Source organism: Phoca vitulina, unplaced genomic scaffold, assembly GCF_004348235.1.
Source record: "Phoca vitulina isolate PV1807 unplaced genomic scaffold, GSC_HSeal_1.0 scaffold2, whole genome shotgun sequence".
Classification (NCBI taxonomy): Eukaryota; Metazoa; Chordata; class Mammalia; order Carnivora; family Phocidae; genus Phoca; species Phoca vitulina.
In genome coordinates this window covers 82,211,583-82,228,358 of record NW_022589705.1, presented here as the reverse complement: position 1 = coordinate 82,228,358, position 16,776 = coordinate 82,211,583, and positions in this window count along the sequence as shown.

Genomic DNA, 16,776 nt, shown 5'->3' with positions numbered 1-16,776 from the left:
TTGCTGTAATCTTGCTTTGTTTTTTGGTTTTTTTTTTTAAAGATTTTATTTATTCATTTGACAGAGAGACACACAGCGAAAGAGGGACACAAGCAGGGGGAGTGGGAGAGGGAGAAGCAGGCCTCCCGCGGAGCAGGGAGCCCGATGTGGGACTCGATCCCAGGACCCTGGGATCATGACCTGAGCCGAAGGCAGGCGCTTAACGACTGAGCCACCCAGGCGCCCCTGTAATCTTACTTTGGGCGAGTCCACTGGCCTCGGTGAGGTGGTTTCTTCACCTTAAAATGGACGGATTGCTTTCCTCATGGGTTGTGTAGCTCCTTGAGAACACTGTTGTCCATCTGCCTTTCGGTTTTTCTTAGGTACAGTCTCCTTTGCCTGAACAGCTGTTCCTCTCCTTGCTCACCCCTGCATCCCCGAGGTGGAATGCCCCTTCCTCTAGGAAGTCTTCCTGAAGCTCCTTGTGGTGGACATAAGATGCACCATGCAGATCGCCCCTCAGTGAAAGATCCAGTGTCCTGGGTCCGGGGTGCTTCCCGCAGAGAGCCTGCACCCTTCAGCCCCCACCCCGTTCAGGGCTGCCCATGCCTGGGGACTGCTCAGTGACCACTGGCAGGAGGGAGAATCAAAGAACTCCTCCCAGACATCCCAACCAACTCAGGACGACTCTGAAGGGCTGTTCTCACTCCACTGCTCCCGTAGGGGTAGCTGAGGTCCCTGGACCAGTACTAGGGTCTCCCCTTTCCTCCCACCCAGTTTCCGTCCCCTCCCTTCCATGGGTGTTGATCTCAGAACACTCCCTAATAAGCACCTACATGCTGACCTCCACCTAAACTTCTGCCTCCAGAGAACCCAGCCTGTGACACCCCTAGTCCAAGTCCTAAGTCACTCCCACGGCACCTGGTCATCTCCTATGTAACACTCATAATAATTTAGGGCACTTGCCCATTTCCTGTCTACTTCCACTAGAGTTCTCGTGCAAGGGGGCATGCACACACAGCACTAGCACCCCTTGGGGCAGGTTGAGATCACCAGGGAGGAACTGAGAGGCAGAGAAGTAGTAGAGTGTCCGCAGCCCCTGGAACTCTCAAGATCCTCAGCATGGTCCTCAACATGGCCAGTGTTCCAGCACAGAGGGGCCCGCCAGTAGCCAGTGGGCGGGACGTGTAACAGTCTCCAGGAGAAAGGACCTACCCATCACTCTTGGGCTAAGAGGGAGGAGGGGACACGCAATTTCTCTAAGTAATAAGAAATACATCGAGGAATGTGTGGCCGTGAGCAGCTCCCCAAGGATTTGGGGAGAGCCTCAAAGGTCTCGGCATGCAGGAACACCAATATTTGCCAAAGCGGACGTGGGCGGCTCCTGGCAGACTGGCCTGGTCCAGCCAAGCCAGCCCTCTGCTGAGCCACCAAAAGTGAGAGGCCCCCCAGGCTTTTCTCTCATAAGGGTACACACCTCATGAGGGTAGGAGCTGAGTGGGTCTGGTTCCCTGCTCAATAAATTGTATGGGTGCCATATGGATAAATAAACACACAGATCAGTAAATAAGGGACAGAAAAGCCATTTACAAACCTGAAGCATTATTCAAGATAGAGGATACTTGGGGGGGGGGAAAATGCTTCTTCCAGGAGTTATTCCTTAGGAAGGGCAAAGAAAAAAAAAAGGTCTATTAATAGACCCGATTAATAAACATTCAGCCAAGGTAAATGTTAACAGGAAGTACCTCTACAAATGTTGGCGGTCTCTCTGGCAGGGCTCAGGGGAGGCTGGCATGCAGGCAAGGAAGCCATCCTCCCTTCTGTTTGCTCAAGGCAGCCTCATTCCTAGGGCAGCCTGCTCCCTGAGTCCCAGAGTGGGGGCCACTGTCCAGGCTTGCTGCTTCCTGGAAGCTCACGCTGCTCCCAGCTACTCCTGCCCCTTAGATGTTCCCTAAACACGCCAACTTAGGCGAACACACCTCAAAGCCTCCCCCCTTCCATTGTCCGTCTTTCCCTCACTTCCTTCAGGTTTCTGTACAAATGTCACCTCCTCAGACAGGCCTTTCCTGGCCCCAATCTAAAATAGCAGTCGCTGTCCCCATCACTGCTCATCTCTCTCTCTCTCTCTCTTTTAATTCCCTAACTCTGTTTTAATTTATTGAAGGGACTTCGTACAACCTGTAATTGTATATATAATAGATATGGTTTTTAAAAAACAATTCTTTGTGTCCAACTCCCCCTCTAGAATGAGGACAGGGACTTTTTCTGTCCCATTTACTGCTGTATCTGCTAGAAGAGTGCCTGGCACTTGAGTAGGCACTCGGTAAAATGAACAAATAAGGGAGGGGTGACCTGGACAGAGTCCCTGTCCTCAACCAGCTCCCCTTCTAACAGGCAGCGCAGATAGCTAACCAGGCAGTTTCTCCGCTGCAGGCTGGCTGTTGCGATGGGGGCACGCAGGATGCTCTGGGGGCAGTGAGGACAGCATATAACCCTGCTGGGAGGGTGAGCAAAGGCTTCCTGCATGAGGCTGCATCTCACTAAGACCTGAGCGCTGAGTGGGAATCCTCCAAGTGCGGGGGAGGACTGAGTTCTGGGCAGAGGGATGTACTGGTTCAAAAGCCTGAAAGCAAGAGAGAAACTGGCAAGTTGGAAAAAGGTAAAGAAATCGTGTGGCACTGGACCAGAATGGCGAGGGGAGAAGGGATGCAGTACAGGCTGGGTGGTGGGCTGGGAAGGGGTCCCCTCGTGAAGGATCTGGAGCAGACGCTGAGCTTGGAATAACGTAACCAGATTGCACTTCTGCACACCAGTGTTTTCTCACCATATCCAGCATCTCTTGTCCCAGTGATCAAGACTGTTCACAGAATATTTTACATGTAACTGACTCACTTTTTGTATATGCATTCATTTAAAAGGGAAACTCTTTGTAATACGATCCTAATTTGTGTCAAATATACAAAGTGACAGTAAAATGAAACCTAATGAAAATGAAATATCGTTACATCCCATTGCCTGCCTAAGGCTCTGATCTTTTCTTGTTAAAAAGGGAGATTAAAGTATCAGCAAGGTGCTAAAGACATAATAGCACCAGGTGGGACTTTCTCCTTGACGTAATCATCAGAAAGATGGAAAGAGGAGTCAAAGGGAATATCTTCCTTGCTATGTGATTCAGTGTTACTTCAAGCTGTGTCTGGATTTCTTCTAAGATTATTTTATAACTACATAAAATAATTTTATGCACGACCACTGGTACAATTTCCACACATTGAGAAACTCACTGTAAATGTTTCAGGTGTCTTTGACTGAATGGGAGTAGAGTATGGAAGAGGAAATGGAGTAAATGGCCAAGAAAACTGAACAAACCAATCAATCAAATTTTATCCCCTAAGCTTTCCTACACTGGAAAACCCACCCACCCATCCAACCACCTGGGCATCTACCTGCCTGTCCCTATGCCCACCCACCTTTTTGCAGGTCTGCTTGCCCACTCACAGATCCCATTTACTTACCCATTTGCTCACCTGCCTTCCATTTACCTGAATATATGCACCTGTCTCATCTACCAAATATATGCACTCACTCCCTCCACCCAAATACTCTACTGAACATTCCCCATCCATTCCTTTGTCTACCTATCCACCTACTATCCATCCATCCATCCATCCATCCGCCCTTCCATCTATCTATCTATCCCACACATTAAATTCCGCACTTATTGTCTTAACTCCTGGTTCTGTTCTTCCTAAAATAGAAGCCGTGGCCATGACCTCTTTTACTGAGCTCTGACTTGGGGTTCATTGCCTCTTACAAGCTTCAGTTCTCCCTGAGCTGCCCTTGTGCCTAAATGGAATCTCTGAAAATCACCTTATTCTTGTTGTCCCCGACCTCTTCCCCTCACACCCTCCTCCCCACCATGGGTTTTATTTACCATAATCTTACCAGGGCAGTGTCCTGGATTGTCAAAACTGAAAGGGACTGCAGAGACCACTGAGCCCAAAGCTTTCAGCTTCTAGATGGGAAAGCCGGGGTCCAAAGTGGGCAAAGTCACAGCGTGAGCCAGTCACAGTACTAGGAAACTTCTCTTTCCCAAGCTAAATCCTTTAGTCCCCACAAACTACTCATGGATTTCCAAAATGGCAGGGCTTGAGGCATCCTAAGACATCATTTCCTTGAGTGGCTTTTCACTCAAGGACATGGGCTTCACAGAAGAGGGGGTTGTAAGTGGTCTGGTCTCTTAGTCCCTACATCCCTATTTCCTAGAGGACGGGACATGTAAGACTTCTTTTTTTTAAGTGGGGCTTGAACTCACAACCCTGAGATCAAGACCTGAGCTGAGATCAAGAATCGGACATTTAACCGACTGAGCCACCTAGGTGCCCTGTAAGATTTTTTTTTTTTTTGAACAAAGATTTCTGGTGCTAAGAAGCAAAGTTTAAATCTTTTGCTCTCATCCAATGCCCTCATTTCATGGACAAGGACTAGTTTCAGAGAGGAGAAGGTTCTTGCCCAAAGTCATACAGCAGGTGAGTGGCAGAGCTGGTTTGCTAACCAGGGTTTTCTGGTCTTGTCTTTTTCCTCTGCTGAGCATCTGCTGACCTTAGAGGAACTTGAGTTGTGGTGGCTGGGGAAGAGGGAATGCCATTCTTTTACCCTGAGGAATGCCACACCTAGCTTAGGGAGGGCAAGCGATCCCATTCACTGCTTATGGACTGAGGACATACTACATTTTCAAAAATCAGATGTGGTCCTCTGGACTCCTGGACTCCCTTCACTGGGCCCTGGGCCAAGGGGAGGCAAGCAGGGGCACCAGTTATACCCCAAGCCCTTCCTTTATGATGGCTCTCTCTCCTTAACAGCTGTCTCTTTGCTCTACAAAATTCTGCCTATTAAAGTTATGAGAACTGAACACGCTTTGTTCACTGTGATTGTGGGTTTTGCTGTTGAAATTGATAATCCCTCTTGGGAGAGGTATGAGAGGCCGACCTTGATACACAGTGTGAATTGCTCTCTGCTCCCTAGTGGAGGGTAGAAGTGTCAGGGTTCTGTGGAAATTTAGCTCAGCTGTATTTGAAACTCAGCCTATCGATGTTCTCTGGGGATAGGGGCCAAGCTCCACAGCACCTGACCTTGTCCTGAGACCTTCCACCTGCACCGCCTATCACTCTCAGAGTTCTCTAGGCTTATCAGCATTTGCTGAAGCGTCCCTCTTGTTTATTTATAGGTTGGCTGTAGGCCCTGCCCCTGGCCTTTTAACACAGGTGAACTTGTCTTTGCATGACATAATGTAGCTGTTAAGACCAGACTCTGGAGTCAGGCTGCCTGAGTTCAAATTCCAGTCGCCCTGTTTACTGGTAGTGTGTTCTTGGGCAAATTACTTAACCTCACTGGGCCTCAGTTTCCTCATCCATAAAATGGAGATATAAACTAATAGGAAGATCAGAGAAGATAGGAGGTAGAAGGTCAGAGATGTGAAGGAAGAGGAGAAGAAGAGGAGAGGAAAGAGAATGGTGGGCAGAAGAGAACCGTATGTACAAAGGCCCTGTGGCAAGAGGATGTAGAGCGATTCCTAGGGACTGGAAGAAGGCCCAGGATGGTGGAGATACTGTAGCTTGGCTTGATCAGCATCTTTTGTAGTGTGCTTTCCTGTACTAGAAAGACCAAGAAGCTAGACTTCTGAAGCCAGGCCTCCAGATGTGAATTGGGTCCTATCACCATGGATGCACCACGGACAATAACACTGTAGGGCAGAGTCATGCCTCTCTGATTCTGGGGCGAGGAGACCTAGAGGTGAGGAGACTTTGTTCTTCTACAGCAGCTGTTGCACAGGGCTCAGTGTCTAGACCCTCGTCTGCGAAGAGCTTGGGGCCCCCATTCTCTCAGAGAGGGTATCGGGGCAGAGTTTAGTCCTGGATCCAGCAGCACTGGTGCCAGCATCCTGATTTCCCAGCTGCTTGATCATGGCAGAGGCTGCAGTGTCATCTGGGGATCATTTCTGGAAGCTCAGCCAAGAACCCGCCTCTCCAGCCCTCCCTACAGTGCTGTAGGTACTTTCCCCTGGATTAAATTCCTTTCTGCTTTAATGAACTGGAGCGGTTTCTGTGATCAGAAGCTGAGACCAGCTGCGGTGGATCAAAGAGGGCCACCAATTCTTCCCCATCAAGCAATGGAGCTGCTTTTCCTCCCCTTCAACCTGGGCTGGACCTGTGACTTCTTAACCGAAAGATAGCGGCACACGTGGTACTCTATTCCAGGCCTAGCCTTGAAGTTAAGAGCTAGACGTTTCTGCTTTTTACCTTCTGGAATGCTCACTTTTGAGACACTCCAGCTGGCATGCTGTGAGAATCCCAAGCCACATGGAGAGGCCATATGTAGCTTCTGGTCCACAGTGCCAGTCAAACTCCTAGGAAACAGCCAGTATCCATCACCAGACTGGTGAGTGAACATCTTGGAGGCCATAACTCCAGATGATGTCAGTCTCAGAAGAACCACACAGCTGAGCCTAGTCAAGCCCAAGAAGCACGAGAGGTAACAAACAGGTGTGGTTTTAAGGCACTACATTTCAGGGTGATTTGTTATGCAGCAACAGATAACCAAAATACCGACTGATGCAGGCAGAGGGAGTAAGAGGAAGTGAGATGAAGCTGGGCAGGTCAGCAGGAGTAGATTACATGGAACCTGGTTGGCCATGATCAGGAGTTTTGTTGTCATCCCAGAGCAGAGGAAAACTGTGGAAATGTATTAGGCAGAAAGGTGACATGTTAGCATTTACCTTTCATACGGACCACCCTGCCTGCTGTGTGGAGAACAGACTGGAGAGGTGAGCCAGCCTGACTCACCTATTGTTGAGGCTGTGGTTTGGGCTGGGGGAGAGGGGTAGTAATTCAAAGGGAGCAAAATGGGTGGCTCAGAGATACTTAGGAGATAAAACTGTAATGCTGGGTGATGGCTCAGGGTCATCTAGGTGGGCTTTACCCGATCTGTTCCTGCTACTCTCAGGGCCCCTGTTACTCAGTGCCTCATACCTCTATGGAGGCATAAAGGGGAAGGAGCAAGGGCTCAGGTGTCAGATACATTGGGTGTGAGTCCCCCATTCCCCTGTACCTGCTGTGGTACTTTGGGCAAGTCACCTAAATGTTCTAGACTTCACTTTCCCTCTTCAATCAAATGGAGGTAATAAGATGATCATAGTAATACCATTGGTTTATTGAACAGTGCCTGGCCCACAGTAGGCATGCAATAAATAGTTGTTGAATGAATGAATGTAATAGACTGGAACCAATGGGATACGAGGAAAAAATGGCCTTATTTTTCTTCTCCACCTGCAAACTTCTTCTGTCAAAGGCACTTTTTCCTTCCTTGACTCCTGATGATAATCAGGCAGATCCATGACTTTCTGGTCCCTTTGGGTTAAATAACAGTTTCATTTTGGTAATTAAAACTCACTTCCAGTGACTGGAAAGTCCACTCTGACCCAGTGAGATAGAACATTGTGATTTCCCATCCAGCTCAAAGCTCAAACAAACCCTTCCTTCACGGAGCACTACTATGTGCTAGACCCTGTGCTAGGGGCAGGTAGAGTTGCCAGATCAAATACAGGAAGCCCCATTAAATGCGAACTCCAGACATAATTAGTGAATAATCTGTTAGCATATGTATGTCCCAAATATTGCACAGGGCACACTTATAGTAGAAATTATCTGTTAGGGGCAGATTCCGACTGGCTGGCTCAGTCGGAAGAGTGTGCGGCTCTTGATCTCAAGGTCATGAGTTTGAGCCCCATGTTGGGTGTAGAGATTACTTAAATGAATAAACTTAAAAAAAAAAAAAAGGAATCATTGGTTGCTTATCGGAAATTCAAATGTAATTGGACTTACTGTGTTTTTATTTGCTAAATCGCAGCCCTCGTCCACCTTGCCCCTATCCCGGGGGGGCGTATGAGCCCTCCCTGCCTCTGCCAAAGGCATTTGACTTGAGGTGAGCAGACAGGTCAAGGAATACCTTTCCCTCTATTTTCCCCTTAGCCCATTTGACATGACTATCTACAAGTATGGTTTGAGCGGCGCTCCTCTGTCCACCTGATCGACCCCACTGCCTCTAGGTTTCCACCATTATAGCTGCAATCCTTTGGTCTTTGGAAACTTGTTTCTTTTCAGATGGTTAGGAAAGCACGTCTCCCTCCAGGAGGGTTAAAGCACTATTGGTTAGTACTTTATGTGACATCGCATTGGGAGTAGGAGTTTCTGAGAAGAGAACTCAGTGGTGATTTCCCAGAAGGGGTGGGGGCGGTGCTGCCAGGAGGGTGGGGAGTGGACTGATGGAGGAGCGAGAGGGACCCAAACTGGGGATCCTGGGCCCAGCGACTGGCTGAGCAGGATAGTCCCTACCCTTATCTGAGCAACAGGTTGAAGAGAAAGCACCTGGAGAGGGCCTGGAGGAGGCCACTGTCTGCCTGGGTGGCAAATGGGAAGCACAGGGAGAGCTGGGCTGGGGACGTGGCCAGGGACAGGCTAAAGAGTGTGGGTTTGGGGCAAAGCCCTTCCTCTTGAGCTTCAGAGCCCCCATCTTAACATGGGCAGTTGGGGCAGCCCACCAGACCCCTGTCCCACCCCCCTTTGATCTCTATCTCTGACTCGCCAGAGCAAGTTGGCCTTTCTGCTAGGTCCTGCAGAGCCCCCCTCCCAGGAGAGTCTGCTTCTGTGTCTGCCGTCCTCTGCCGCCACGGGCACGTGGGGCCTGGCCCAGGGTGGGCTGCACACGCCCACGGGAGGGACAGCCTTTCTCCCACCTGTCCTCAGGCCCTGACCCTGGCTGTCTGTCCAGAAGCAGGAACCGGGTACAGGGCAGGGCAAGGAAGGGAAGGGACCACTCTCCTGTCTTTAGCTCCTCCTTCCGTTGGCCTCTGTAGGTAACCACTGAGCCTTTGGGGGCTCCTATCATGTAAGTGGGGTTACTTCCAGCTTTCCCCACTGGTCCTTGGTTCCTCTAAGTTACAATCCATTGATCTGCTTTTCTGCCTTCCAAATTTTGTTAATGTTATCTCTTTGTGCTAATTATCCTTGTGGTTTTTTTTGCCTTGAACAAAATCCCTTTTGCCTCCATGTTAGTGGAGCATCAGGAGGGAGCCGAGTTGGGTGTGCGCATGCTCCATCTGTCTTATTTAACCAGATTTCATAGTCTGATTTAATCTTTGCAACAATACCAGGGGGCCACTTATTACCCTCATTTTCCCAATAAGGGAACTGAGGCTCAGTGACGGTGTCCGCAGAGCAACTAAGTAGGCAGGACCTGGGACCTCCCACAACCCTCTGTCTCCAACACTCTTTTCATCTTACCCAGCTCTCCTGGCAGTGTCCCCAGAAGGCCGTGCCCTCCTCACCAACCCCCCAGGAGTTGGCCTCCTATGTGGTAAAACCCCAGTTTGCCAGAAGGACGACTTGGAGTGATCATGCCTTCCTCCATCTGCATGTGTCCTCTGCCTGTGCCTTCTGCAGGACCCGAGGCATTATGAGAGCAATAAGCTATTGTCGAACGCAATTAACAATTGGAAATGACCTTAATGTTCAACAATAGCAGATTGGGTAAATAAATTACGGTATACCCATTTAAGTAATACTATCTGGCTGTCAGAATGATGAGGTAGAAGAATATTTAATTTCATGGAAAAATGCTCCTGACATATTGGTAAATCGAAAAAACCACATTTTCCACGAAGTAGGTACTGTATAGCAACAATAGCACACACATATCATAACAAATGAATAAAAAAGCAATTAACACTTACCTGCAACCCTTGATCCTTGAGTATAAGTTCCAAGCCAATATCCAAAATCAGAAGGAATTCTCTCTGTCCCAGGATATGAGATCAAGTCCTAATGCCTTAGTTCCACCCTTCTTGCACCCCTACCTCCCCTCCCTCGTGATCCTGAAGCCCACAGTTCACATCCCGTGGAGAAGAAAGTGCACTGACCGTCCCTTACCGTTACCGGGGGCTTAGTGAATTTCTACTCCTGGAATACCGTGGGTACTGAGAACATTTTAAATAGTCAAGTTTTCTCTTTATCATCAAGCTGGGACACTTGAAAACACCCCTGTCTTTTTTTTTTTTCCTTTGAGGGAGAGTAGGGGTGACTGAATGAGTGAAAGGGAGGGAAATGGCAGGGAGTTGTAACGCTGGGCGGAAAATACCCCACCTCACACTAATGAGGAAAAATGTACCAGAAATGTAACCACAGCCTACTTTATGAAACACTGGATTTCCTTTTCCAAAGCTCCTCTGGACTAGGATAAAGATTTATGTATTCAGGATGCCTTAGAATAGTGTGCTTCAAAATGAGGATCATTAGCCGTTCCGGCTGTGCTGTCCACGCTGGTAGCACCAGGCACACGGGGCTTGTGGCGCACTTGAAATGTGCTGTAAATGTAAAAAACACACTAGACCATGAAGACTTGGTATGTAAAAAAGAATGTAACTTATCTTATTACTGATTTTAAAATAATTGAAATAATATTTTAGCTATTTTGGATTAAGTAAAATAGATGATTAAAGTTAACTTCACCTTAAAAGATTATTGAAGTTAAAAACCCTTTTAAAGCCCTGTGGACTCAGTGGCTTGATACAACACGTATTAATTTTTCATCTAAGCTTCATGCCAACGCAGCCAAGGCAGATGTGCAGAAGGTTCTGCTCATCGTAATCATGCAGGGACTCTGGCTGATGGAGCAGCTGCTGGCTGGAGCGCTGTAAGTCACCTTGCTAGAGGGAAAGCCGTAGCTCTGGAGGAGACGTCTCTGGCAATTAAATGCTCTGGCCTAGAAGTGACACCTGCCATTCTGCTTACAGCTCACTGGCCAGAATTAGTCACGTGGCTCCATTCAACCACAAGGGGGTGGGGCAATTCTACCACGTGCTCCAAAGGCGGACATCCAGAAATAATTGGCAATCGGGGCAAATGACCCTCTCGGTTTCTATCAGCTTTTTAATTTTTTTAAAATATAGAGAATAGAATACTAGAAAAAGTAGAATGGAACAAAATAGGAAAGAGAGGGACTGGCAAAGCTTTTAAATTATGGTGAGGGCCGTAAGTATTTGCGGAATGGTGAAAATTCTTTCTGAAAAGGGATGGTAGCCACAACAAACATGTCCCTTTTGCTTTCTTTTTTTTTTTTTTTTTTTTTAAAGATTTTATTTATTTATTTGACAGAGAGAGAGGGACAGTGAGAGAGGGAACACAAGCAGGGGGAGCCGGATAGGGAGAAGCAGGCTTCCGGCTGAGCAGGGAGCCCGATGCGGGGCTCGATCTCAGGACCCTGGAATCATGACCGGAGCCAAAGCGACTGAGCCACCCAGACACCCCTCCCTTTTGCTTTCTTACTAACAAAGTAAGTGCTTGACCACTGGTGATCTCAGTTGGGTGTTATGGGTCCCCTCTATGGATGAAGAAACTGGTTCAGAGAGGTGAGTGATTTGCTCAGCTCATCCAATCAAATGGCAGAGCTGGGGCTTGGGACAAGGAAGATAACTGGTGGGCTTCCATCTTCAAACCCATCTTTCTTTTTTGTTTATCAACCTTGAATCCTAAACTTGCTATTTTCTATTTCTTTGAATAATGCAAATGTTTAACATGTACTGAATTTAGTACTAACATCACTGTTATTTTGTAGCCAAGGAAACTGAGGCAGATATAGATGAGATAACCTGCTCAAAGTTACATAGTCAATAAGAGGCAGGACCTGGACTAGGATGTGGGTCTGTAAGATTCAAGGCTGTAACCACAATTCTTTTGCCGCTCTGCCTTATTGATCTGGTTTTAGAAAACACTTGAATGGCATCATGGATAAGGCTTGAGGATACTGCCCAAGATTGTTTGGCCCATGTGGTCTTCACCCAGCAACACCTGCCTGATGCCTTGGGCCCTTCTTATCATCCTAACACTGTAAGAGCAGATACTTTGAGATCCTGCCTGGAATCTGGAGCCTCAATAAGCAACCTATGGACATTAGAAAACAGACAGACAGACAAACAAACAAATTAAAACTCTCTAATATTAGCAAATAGAACCAGATGACTACATTATGCCAGGGTTACATTTTAAAGATACTATTTCATTTCTAGCTTTATGGGATTTGATGTAAGCTTTTGGAAGTGTACTTTTATGAGACTCAGATATTTATTTTACATGCTCTTTAAAAAGTGCCAGTACCATAAATAATAGCTAACATTTAGTTCCTGCTATATGCCCTACACTTTGCTAAGGAATTAATGTGGATTATTTCATTAATCCTCACAATGTTAATGAGGTAAATGTCACCCTGAATTTCAGGAGTGAGAAGAACCTCGACCCCTTACTATGCTTGGGAAAGTGGCCTCCACTGGTATTCTCAAGTACTGAGACCCGGCACATGCTCTGCAAGTTACTTACTTACATGCTTTGATCCTTAGATTCCACATCTACTGTTGAGATGGATGATCTAGAAACTCCTAAAGAGGAAGGGCTTGCCTGACTAGTGTTTAGCACAGTAGGACTTTCATCTGAAATGAAAAATCCCTGTTTAATTTAATCTTCACTTGACAAATCAGAGTTCTCATAGGGACCATGGACAGAGTATTTGAAAATGGAGCTTCCCTCCTGGAAACTTTGTTGCAAAGTTTCAGTTTGGGTTGCTAGCTTGCTTGTTACTAGGAAATGAAGCAGCAGTGATTCTTTTTGTCTTTTGTAAGATTGGTTCACATTGATCAAGTGCTCACTATGTGCCAAACTCCGTGCTCAGACATTTACAAAGATTAATTCTTGTAGTCCTCATAACCACCATATGTGGTGGGTACTGTGAAAATGTCCATTTCACAGATGAGGAAACAGGGGACTCAAGAGGTGGGCAATTTGCCCAAGGTCTCAATGCTGGTAGGAGACTGAGTCCAGACTCAGAACTGGTACTCTGACTCCAGGGTTCTTGTTCTTACCACTCTGCTTTCCCTTCTTCAGCATACTGAGGACTTGGGTTTGGGAGGTAGATCAAGAACAAGTCCAGCTCAGTTCCTGCTCACTTGGAGGATGAGCCTGACATTTGCTTCAGGCTCTTTATGGTCAGCTATCCCATTTAATTCTCACATCATCTTCCTGAGGTATGTATTACTATTGACACCCCCTTTGACAGATGGAAAAATCAAGGCTCAGAGAGGTCAGACAAGTTGCCCAAGATCAACCGGTCAATGTGTGGCAAAGCCAGGCTTCTCTGACTTCAAAGCCTTGGCATCAAGCCAAGGTTTCTCACCCTTTACACTGTTGACATTTGTGGCTGGACAGTTCTTCTTCTTTTTTTTTAAGATTTTATTTATTTGACAGAGAGAGCGCACGCACAAGCAGGGGGAGCGGGAGAGGGAGAAGCAGGCTGAGCAGGGAGCCCGACTCGGGGCTCAATCCCAGGACCCTGGGATCATGACCTGAGCCGAAGGCAGATGCTTAACCGACTAAGCCACCCAGGCACCCCTGGACAGTTCTTTATTGGGGGGGGCTGCCCTGTGCATTGTAAGATGTTTAATAGCATCCTTGACCTCTATCCACTAGATGCCAGTAGCACTCCTCTCCCAATTGTGACAACCAAAATTCTCTCCAGACTTTGCCAAAAGTTCCCGGGGGTCAACATTGCTCCCAGTTGAGAATTCTTGCTCCTGGCTGACGGGTGACTTCTGATGCAGGGTTGGGGACTCAGGTAAGATGAGGTGAAAGGGAATCTCATGACTTTCTTTTAAGATCCATGAGCGCAGGGACACCAGGGTGGCTTAGTTGGTTAAGCATCTGCCTTTGGCTCAGGTCATGATCTTGGGGGCCTGGGATCGAGCCCCGCATAGGGCTCCCTGCTCAGCAGGGAGTCTGCTTCTCCCTCTCCCTCTGTGTGCTCTCTCTCTCTCAAATAAATAAATAAAATCTTTAAAAAAAAATCCATGTGGGCAGGTGTTCGGGGCTCTGTGGCTCTGAAATCAGCCCCCACTGCACAGCGAGGTATTGACTAGGTCTTGTAGCCTGCTGGAGTGAGCGCAGCTGTAGGTCCTTTTATCTCAAGACTGACGGGGTATGCTCTCACTGGGCAGGGCTCCAGTCATCAGTGTCTCTCCTGCCCAGGGTTCAATTTATCTGGGACCATTAAGGAACCTGCCTGATGATTATCTCTTGGCTTGAACTTGGCTTTATCTCTGGTCTTTGCTTCTAAATGGGACTAATGACCACTTGAGATTCATATTCTGCACCAACTGCTGATGAACCGAAGGGAAGCCCTCATAGCCTGGTTCACTGCTCCCATCTCAACAAATGCCCCCACCTCTGGGGCAAGTTAGAGAGCTGGGAATCAGTGCAGATGTCTCCCTCTCGATCAATGTCCTATTTCAAGTATTCACCAAGTCCTATCGATTTTGGATTCTAAATATGATTTGGATCCTGCAGTCCTGGTGACTCGCACTTCCCCAGGCCAAGGCACTATAGACTATTGCAATATCCTCTGAGAGGCACCCACTTTGTTCACTCCTGCCTTCCATTCTGTTGCCCACACAGCAGCTAGAGTAGCCTTTTTAAAATGCTAATCTGAACCTACCCACCCACCTACCTCTATACACACATTCCTACTCCTGCCCTAAATCATTCAGTGATGCTACCTGTCTTTCCCCCATCACTCTCTCTACTCTACTCCACACTTACTGGCTTTTCTGTTCTCAAAAGCACCATGTTCTCTCCACTCCAGGGCCTTTGCACATGTTGTCTATGTGCAATGTTCCTACAGCAGCATTTCTCTCTTTCCTCACTGTCATCTCAGCCTGTGTACATATTTGGGGATTGCTTATTTGTTGAAACTCCCCTTCCCCTTGAGACTGGAAGCTCCACAAATGGGAACAATGTGTCTATTTTTGCTCACCATTATATCCCTGAAGGCTTGTATATTGCCTGGAACATAGCAGGCACTTTATAGGTACTTGTTGAATGATGGTAATGAGCTCATACAATCCTCCCAACAAGTGAGAATTTTACCTAAGGCCAGTGCTCTGCTCTGACCCCCTACAGTACCTGCTTTCATGTCATTATAAGATGGAGAGCAATAGGCTTGAAAGACATAAAGGGCTCTGGAGCCTGACTGACTGGGTTCATATCCTCCCTCTGCCACTTCCCAGATGTGGGACACGGGGCAAATTCTTTAATATCTGTGTTTTGGTTTCCTCTTCTGTAAAATGTCAGTAATAATAGTACCTGTCTCATGGGGTGATTGTAAGGATCCAATAAGTGAACTTCTAGAACATGCTATTGGAAGGGCTTGGTGGTTAGTGAGTGCCCCATTAATCTTAGTTATTATTAATACTATTAACAGAAGGAGCATAGATTCTGGGAGTAGATGAATCTGGTTTTCTGTCATATTTGCAAATCATTCCCTGTGGGACTTTGGATAAGTCGTGTCACACCCCTGAGCCTCAGTTTCTCCACCTGTTAAAGTGGGATCTCAAGACCTACTTCAGAGAGAGCTGTCATGAGGGCCTGATAAGATATGAAACACGCAGACGAGTGCCCTGTGGTCCTTCCTGATGGGCTAAATTGGTCCCTGTTGCCTTTTAGACAAGAAGCTTCCTGAAGATAGGCTTCACATCTGCCTTATTTAGGGCTGTTGTCCCCAGCCCCTCTGTACTTGGTTATTGTGAGTGTTCAATAAATAGTTCTATTTTTTTAAAAAAAGATTTTATTTATTTATTTGAGAGAGAGTGAGAGAGAGAGCACGAGTCAGAGGGAGGGGCAGAGGGAGAAACAAACTTCCCATTGAGCAGGGAGCCCGATGTAAGGCTCCATCCCAGGATCTGGGATCATGACCTGAGCCAAAGGCAGACACTTAACCATCCAGGTTAAGTGGGTGGTTGAGCCACTCAGGCACCCCTCAATAAATAGTTCTTTACTGAATGAATGAATCAATAATGGCAGGGACCATGCTTTGTTCGTCTTTGTGTCCAACCTGAGACTAGTGAAATACCTAGCATCTAAGTTCAATAAATTCTTGTTGACAGAATAGATTTTTTAAATAGCTATTCATTTCTGTTCCCTGCCCCATTTGAGTTTCCAAATTAAACTGAGAAAGATACTTGTTAACTTATCCTATACCTCTCTAGCCTTAGTCTTCTTATCTATAAAATGAGGCTATAAATAAAATCCACCACATAAGAGTGTTCTGAAAAGTAAACAAAGCAATATGTATTTGGCACATAGAAAATGTTAGTTCGTTAGTATTCCTTTCCCTGAGCTTCAATTTCCTCATCTGTGAAATGGGCATCCACTCACTCATTTATTCATTGGTTATTCAACAAACAACAGTGCCCATGTGCAAGGCATTGTAATTAAGACCTAGGGCAGTTAGAGAGGTGAACAGGCCATGGTCCCTGTCGTGAGGAAGTGTCTGCTGTGGGACAACATATGAATAGCAAAACCCAGTGATAAAAGAGCCACGATATGTGTGAGGTCTACGGAAGCTGGGCTGGGCACCTGCAGGGTTTCAGTGAGCTCTTTAGGGAGAGTGTAAAAGGTCACCAACTCAGTGTAACCACCAACATGACATCAATCTGAAATGGAGTTGTCCTCTCTGGGCTCTGGTTTTTGTAGCCTGGGTCTGTGGGATGTGCCAGTTTTGCTGCAGTCCCACTTTCTACCCTGGCTCACCAGCATATGAGAGGCTGATCCAGGTGTCACAATCCCACTGAGCATCCAGTTCAAACAGACATATCCTTCCAAGACTCAGCCTTGTCTTCCTCCCCTTCCCCCTGGATCCTACCTTCTC